Below are 6,000 nucleotides of genomic sequence, written 5' to 3' on the forward strand. Positions count from 1 at the left end.
GGGCGGTCCCTCCGTCGGCTCCGCCCCGGCCCAGTCGCCCCTGCTCGGCTTTCGGCGCGCAGACCCGCCCGGCAGCCAAAACCCCGGGCCTGCCTGGGCTGGGAGACCCATGTGGATGGTGTTCTAACCCCGTCCGAGGGCCCTGGGGATGGGGCGCCACCGGGGTGCAGGCCTTTGGCACCCCGGGAGTCCGGGCGCCTGCCAAGTTCATGTCTGAGTTCCAGCGACCTTGGGCTCCGGCCTCCGCCTCCATAGAAACGGCCAAGTCCTCCCGTCCCAGCTCCTCCTCCCAGCCTGTCTGCTCTCCCTCCCCTCCCTGCGCCCCCTTCTCCTCCCCAGCCTGGGAGCCCGAAGGATAGGCCTGGGCCGGTCCACCTTGGGGCAAGGATGGATGTCACCTCTCCTGGCTCCCAACTCCACTGGGGACAAAGCTTCGCAGAGTGCCCCCCTCCCATGGTCCGCGGGGCTTTAGAGCTTGCAGGTCGTGTTTCCACAGGCTCTGCACAGGGTCTGTCTGGTTCCAGCCCGAGTTCTCAGTGCCCTGTGGCCCTGGCAGCCACCTTACTGCTCTGTGCCTGGTTCCTCTCCCCGAAAGCGGGAAGAGTAGCGCTTTGCTGCCTCCTACGGTTGCAGGGAGACTCCCACAGAGTGGATGGTGGCCCGTGGTCAGCACGCAGGACTGGGGGCTGCTCCTTTCTCCAGATCGTCCTGAGGGCCCAGAGCCTGGTCACCGAGACGTAGGCAGAGCCCTCCTTCGGAGGTGACCCTCAAGAGGGTGTAGGGGAAGGATGCAGTAGTGGGCCTGCGTGCTGGCAGGGGACGAGCCAGGAGCTCATCCCCACCTGGTCAAGGGCTCTGGAAGCAGAGGCAAGTCAGAGTGGCCACTCGTTCAGTCGAAAAAGCCCTGGGATGCAAGCCCTGGGGCTGGGGGTCCACACCCGCTCTGTCAGGCCTGGCGAGGTCTGGGGCGCCCCTCCCAGAGTGATGGCTTTGAAACGCATAAAACAGACTTGCAGCATCACTAGCAGAAGCAATGCGATTATTCACACGGTTTTTAAAGTATATAAAGCTACGAATAAATCCACGAGGCATACACGGCATCTTTGTGAACCCCGTAAATGAGAAGATCTGGGATCTCTGTCCACATTTCCAAGCAGTGCGGAGCTCAAAGGGCTTTGGAGGTGCCCGCAGCAGCCGCAGGCTGTGGGGGGTACCTGTGCTCCCTTGCGATGACAGGGGCACAGGTGCACTGTGGCGTGGGCCTACTTCTCTGCGGAAGGACAAGCTGGCCTTCAAGGGGAGGCTGTCAGTGATTTTTTTTTTTTTCATCGAGGTTTTCAGGCACCCAGGTTAGGAAGCTCTGGCTCCGGGAGGGAGGGGGAGAGGCTGGGGGAGGGGGGAGGGACTGAGTCTAGTCCCTGAGGGCCCTGGTGTCCTTGAAGGACCCTTGAAGGGCTGGGTACCCGGAGGGGTCAAGGCGTGGCCCTACAGACAGGTGCATTGGAGGAAGTGGCTCCAGCCAGGTGGGGCAGAAAGGGGGAGCTGGGGGCCCGGAAGGGCTGGCTGTGAGCTTGGGGTTGAAGGTCACCAGGGAAATGGACATGAGGAGCCTGGACCTCCCCTTCTCAGAGGCCCTTTGATGAAGGGCACTGGGACATGCCCTTCTGCGCCTCCCACAACTGGAAATTCATTTTGCTTTGAAGCTGTGAAGGATCACAGGCCTTCTTGGAATAACCTGGAATGCCAGGGCCTCCGCTCCCCCAACCCTGGCCAGGGCTCCTGGTTTGTCTCTCTGTGAAGGGGCAGAGGGAGTGGCCCAGGGGCCCAGGACATCGTGGGGGCCCCAGGTCCCAGAGCAGGCCCCTTGGACTGCCAACGCCCAGCCCTGCGTGGGTTCTCCAGGGCACAGAAAAGCAGAGACCTGGGAAGGGCCAAGAGCTCATCTAAACCTCTCTTCTGCAGGTGGGGGAATGGTCTCAGAGAGTTCCCGGGCTGCCGGCTGCAGACCCTCTGTGGTTCACACAGGACAGGACAACACCTGCAGCTCCCTGGGCCCCAGGCTGTTCAGGGGTTTACCTGATTTGATGCAAGATTCACGGCCACCCTGGGAAGTGGCATCGCCATCCCTGACGGAGGCTCCGGGAGGCGCTGGTCTCAGCGTGTGGCGGGCTGGGACTCAGGCTGTGTTCTTTCTGAGACCACACTGCCCCCAACAGTCCCCTGATTTGGCCTTTATAGCCTCTTGCAAAGGGGTTATTTATTCCCCTTGTACAGAAGGGGAAACTGAGGCCCAAAGTGAAAGACCCGCCCCATTCTTAGCTTCCCTCCCCCTCTGAAACTGCGGTGTGGTCCCCTGGGGTGGTCTTTGTTTTTGTCTAAAACGGGCAGGCCCAGCTGGCTCACAGAGGCTGCAGGGAGCACGGCTGGCCCAAGGCCCAGAGTGCTCTGTCGGTAAAAGGGAATATGGGTTTCCAGATGTCAGGGCAGCTGCAGGGGGGATGGAGGGAGCAGTGAGCCCCTGCTGCTCCTGTTCCATCCTGCTTAGGGCTCAGCAAAGCGGGCGCCTTCAGGGCCTGCCCCGCCGGCTCTGAGTCCCCCTGGGCCCTGCCCCTCCTGCGGAAAGGCGAAGGACTGAGTCCTCCTTGCCATCCATGGGGTGATAGTGGTCCCCTTGTCCCCTCAACGCTGAGGCCCTTGACACATCAGAACAAGATAAAAAGGAGTGAAATCAAGCAGAGCAAGAAGAGCAGCGGGAAAATCAGAGGAAGCCAGAGGTGGGGCCGATGTGCAAAGTCTTGTCAAGAGATGCTGTTTTTCTGTCCCAGCTTCCTGGTGGCCATGGCAAAGATGGAAACGTGATGCCCATGTGACAGAAACGTGCCGTTACTCCAGGGAAGCCCGACTTCTCATGGCTAAGAGGAGAGAGGTGTCCCCAAAGATGCTTTGGGGTGTTCTGACACCCTCCACAGCAGGTCCCATTAGGCTCCCCAGGAAAGAGCGCTCAGTGGGAATGGGGGGCAGGCCAGCCTCGGGTCCCGCAGGAAGCTCCATTCCTTAGCAGTGGGACTGGGCCTGGCCCCGGGGGAGCTCTCCAGCAGTGCCCCGGCTGGAGGGACTCCCTGGGGTTGGTTCAGGAGCAGGGGCAGGCAATAGTCAACTTGGTAAGAGCTGGCCCCACTCACTCACGAGGATGCCATATCCCAGGCCGAACCTCCCCCAGAGCACCCTCCACCACAGGGAGAGGCTCCACAAGCCTTTGGTCCGTGCGTGGACGTGTCATCCCATGTGACACAATGCAGCAGGGCGAGAAGCTCCCAGAAGAGGGGAGAGGGCTGTGGGAACTGAAGGCTGCCAGAACCCCATCAACGAGGGCCCCAACTCTGCTTTGGGACCCTCTAACCAAACAGAGCCCAAGGGACCCAGGCAATCTCCCCGAAGCTGGGGGTGGGGGATGGGGGCTGCCCAGCAGTCTGAGCTCGACCACCCACAGCCCTGGCAGCCCTGCTCCCTGCAGATGCCGCCTCCTTGTGAGCCCAGGAGAAGGGCTTCCAGGAAGCGCCCCCAAATTCTCGGGCCCAGGGGATACTTTCCATGGGGCTCAGTCCTGCCCCTGCAGGTAGGTGACCTTGCTCCAGGCTGCTGTCACCATACAGCCACCCTCCGGGTCGTGCCAGCTCCGCTCCAGATGTCAGCACCTCGCGGAAAGGGCCGTGTCTCATTCCCCAGCACTGGCCATGCTGGGCATCCGCCAGCGTCACTTACACTGCTGGGAATGGAGGCGGGATCTGCGCCGGGCCAGGGTCCACGGCCCTCGGGCGCCCCCACCCCAGGCCTCCATCTCTTCACAGAGCTGACGGACAGCCAGGCCTTGGGCAGTGTCTGCCCCTTGACCTGAACTTTGGGGCTTCACGTCGGATGAGGTCATGACTTATGTCGCTTTGGGGACTCTGAAGACCATCCCTGGCCACACCTCGGCCTGCAGGAAGACTCATCGGCCCGCAATGGTGGATGACTCAGAGGGTGGGCCCCCTGCTCAGGGTCAGGGAGGGCAGGACACGCTGTCCCTGAAGCGCCCCCTGCCCTCGGTCCTCGCCGCTCTGAGAGGGGGACGCCCTCCCCACCCCGTGTCCTCCCTGGCCCCGCCCCCGCCGGGCCGAGGGAGGGGCAGGCAGCGCTCAGGACTGCTCCAGGGACCCTGTGGAATAGCGACTATGATCCCCAGGTTGTAGGTGAGGCAGCCGAGACCCAGAGAGGTAGAGCAACATGCCCAAAGGCACACAGCCTGCCCAAGACAGAGCAACACGTGGACCCGGGCTGCTGGGACCAGGATTTTCTAACCAGTTGAAAGTCCCAGGTGGCAGAAGATATGTCTCAGAGACTGAGCTGAAAGAAGCGGCCCGGTTCCTTAGACCAGCTGAGCTGGGCATTCCCTTCAAAGGCTTGCACACTCTGCTTGCACACCTCTGCTGGCGGGGTGCTCAGTACTCATCAAGGTGGTCCTTTCCATTGTTGGAATGGTCTTCCTTCCACTGGGCTAAATGCTGCCCCTGTAACTCCCACCTTTGGACTTGGATAGACCCCGGGAAGCTGTAGAGAAACGTGTATTCCCTTCTCTAAGGAAGAAGGCTGCAAATTTCAGAGGCTGTTCCTCCCATTGTTTTCTTCTCTATTAATTTCTCTGTGGCCTCAGTTTTCCATCTATCTGGAGAAGGAAACCTCCTCCTGGGGTTCCTAAGGACCAAAGCAGGCAGTAGGCAGAGCTGTACAATACCCTCCAAGGTCCTGCCCTTGGTGTACGCACCCTCCATCCTCGCCTTGAGGGTGGGTGGGCCTGCCTAATCAGGTGCAGAGAGATTGGAAATATGAGGGACCTGAAGAGGGCCACAAGGCCAGGACTTGGGGTAACCTCTAGGAGCTGAGCGGTCCCCAGCTGACAGCCCACAAGACAATGAGGACCTCAGTCATACAACCATGAGGAAATGAATGCTTCCAAGAACCTGAAAGGCCTGAAAACAGCTCCCCCACTGAGCCTCCAGTCAGGGGTGCAGCAACCAGACACACTGTGAGACCCTCAACAAGGATCAGCTACAACTTGCCAAGCTCTGGCCCACAGAGACCCCGAGACAATCCCTGTGGGTGGTTTCAAGCCACCAGGTCTGTGGCAATTTGTTTCAAGGCACAGAAAACAAACACAGGAGGTGAGGACTGAGTGAGCGGGTGGCTAACACTGAGGGGACAGGGGAAGAAGTCAGGGGAAGCAGCTAGAGTGGTGGGGGACAACGGCCTGGAGAAGGGAGGCACCCACTGCACCTTGAGGCCAAGTCCTAGCCCGGGGAGTCCTAGCCATTCCTGAGCCCTGCCGGCTGGCTACTCTGCCCTTTCTTGGGGAGTTTCTTTAGGTTCCAGGAATGACACCATCAGGCAGGAGCTAGTTGGACCCGTCTTGTGGTGGTGGAAAACTGAGCTAGGAGAGGTTAGGCGGCTTTCCCAAGGCCCCAAAGACGCATAGGCTCAGGCAAGGGGATGGACCCAGGATGAGAGAATAGTTGGGAAGTTTCCCACCGTGGCTCAGCAGTAACAGAGCTGACTAGTATCCATGAGGGTGAGGCTCAGTCGCTGGCCTTGCTCAGGGGGTTGGGAATCTGGCATTGCTGTGAGCTGTGGTGTAGGTCACAGGTGTATCTTGGATCCTGTGTTGCTGTGGCTGTGGTATAGACCAGCAACTGCTGCTCTGAATCAACCCCTAGCCTGGGAACCGCGGGTGTGGCCCTAAAAAGCAAAAAAAGAAAGAAAGAAAAGAAAGAAGGAAGGAAGGAAAGAAAGAAAGAGAGAAAGAGAGAAAAAGAGAGACAAAGAAAGAGAGAGAAAGAAAGAAAGAAGGAAAGAAAGAAAAATGAAATAGTTGGGTCTGACCTCCAAGTTCCTGCTCTTTCCCCAGCACTACACTTTTATTCCATGTCCATTTTATAGAAGGGAAAACTGAGGCCCAAGAAGGGGAGG

The sequence above is a fragment of the Sus scrofa genome, chromosome 8, assembly GCF_000003025.6.
Source record: "Sus scrofa isolate TJ Tabasco breed Duroc chromosome 8, Sscrofa11.1, whole genome shotgun sequence".
Lineage (NCBI taxonomy): Eukaryota > Metazoa > Chordata > Mammalia > Artiodactyla > Suidae > Sus > Sus scrofa.